General features: G+C 41.8%; 1 non-coding gene across 1 annotated transcript; it reads left to right on the top strand.

The window, feature by feature from the left end:
* The first annotated feature begins 408 nt into the window (after positions 1-408).
* TRNAT-UGU (transfer RNA threonine (anticodon UGU)) lies at positions 409-481 on the top strand. The gene has a single exon. It is a non-coding gene; the product is annotated as a tRNA-Thr (tRNA).
* The last annotated feature ends 1,355 nt before the right edge of the window (positions 482-1,836 follow it).

Raw genomic sequence — 1,836 nt, 5'->3', positions numbered from 1 at the left:
TGTTAGGTTCGATTCCTGCCCACGGCTGGTAATTTTTTCATCCACTTTTCTTTCTTCTTATTTACATTCCATTGGTTCTAATAACTTCCCTGTACATTCCTTGGCATTAATGCCTGTTAGATCTCATTATTATTGTGTTAAAACACGGAAAAACGAGCCCTTAGGTATACACTTCTTTCCCCTATTTCATTGAGCTAGGGTCTCGTACTGGCAGACTTGGTGTGTTTAGGTTGTATAAGAGGGACAGTTAATCAGCTGCCCGCTCATAATAGGTTCACGTGCTACGTGACGCCAAACATGTGCATAAGTGTGTTTTCACATTCGTCGTTTGGCTTATAGATGGCGCTGACTGTCACTCCTACTTCTATATTCGCATATAAACTCAAAAAAGTGGATAGAGAGAAGGCCGCTGTGGTAGCTCAGTGGTTAGAGCATCGAACGTGTTATTTGAAGGTCGTAGGTTCGATTCCTGCCCACGGCTGGTTAATTTTTCATCCACTTTTCCTTCTTCTTAATTACATTCCATTGGTTCTAATAACTTCCCCTGTACATTCCTTGGCATTACTGTCTGTTAGATCTCAGTATTATTGTGTTAAAACACGGAAAAACAAAGCCCCTAGGTATACACTTCTTTCCCTTGTTTCATTGAATGAGGGTCTCGTACTCGCAGAATTGGTGTGTTTAGGTTGTATAAGAGGGACAATTAATCAGCTGCCCGCTCACAATAGGTTCACGTGCTACGTGACGCCAAACATGCACATAAGAGTGTTTTTATAGATGGCGCTGACTGTCACTCCTACTTCCAAATTCACATATAAACTCAAAAAAGTGGATGGAGGGAAGGCTGCTGTGGCAGCTTAGTGATTAGATCATCGAACGCGTTATTTGAAGGTCGTAGGTTCGATTTCTGCCCACGGCTCGTTACTCTTTCATCCACTTTTCTTTCTTCTTATTTACATTCCATTGGTTATAATAACTTCCCATGTACATTATTTGGCATTACTGTGTGTTAGATCTCATTAATATTGTGTTAAACACGCAAAAACGAGCCCTTATGTATACACTTCTTTCCCTTATTTCATTGAACGACGGTCTCGTACTGGCAGACTTGGTGTGTTTAGGTTGTATAAGAGGGACAATTAATCAGCTGCTCGCTCATAATAAGTTCACGTGCTACGGGAAGCCAAACATGCGCATAAGAGTGTTTTCACAATCGTCGTTTTGCTTATAGATGGTGCTGACTGTCACTCCTTCTTCTGAATTCACATGTAAACTCAAAAAGTGGATGGAAGGAAGGCCGCTGTGGTAGCTCAGTGGTTAGAGCATCGAACGCGTTATTTGAAGGTCGTATGTTCGATTCCTGCCCACGGCTCGTTACTCTTTCATCCACTTTTCTTTCTTCTTATTTAGATTCCATTGGTTCTAATAACTTCCCCTGCACATTCCTTGGCATTACTGTCTGTTAGATCTCATTAATATTGTGTTAAAACACGGAAAAACGAGCCCTTAGGTATACACTTCTTTCCCCTATTTCATTGAACGAGGGTCTCGTACTGGCAGACTTGGTGTATTTAGGTTGTATAAGAGGGACAATTAATCAGCTGCCCGCCCATAATAAGTTCACGTGCTACGTGACGCGAAACATTCGCATAAGAGTATTTTCACCATCGTCGTTTTGCTTATAGATGGTGCTGACTGTCACTCCTTCTTCTGAATTTACATATAAACTCAAAAAAGTGGATGGAGGGAAGGCCACTGTGGTAGCTCAGTGGTTAGAGCATCGAACGTGTTATTTGAAGGTCGTAGGTTCGATTCCTGCCCACGGCTGGTTATTTT

The sequence above is a fragment of the Rhipicephalus microplus genome, chromosome 1, assembly GCF_043290135.1.
Source record: "Rhipicephalus microplus isolate Deutch F79 chromosome 1, USDA_Rmic, whole genome shotgun sequence".
NCBI lineage: Eukaryota > Metazoa > Arthropoda > Arachnida > Ixodida > Ixodidae > Rhipicephalus > Rhipicephalus microplus.
The sequence above is the reverse complement of the archived record's forward strand: the minus strand, read 5'-3'. Positions and strand labels throughout refer to the sequence as shown.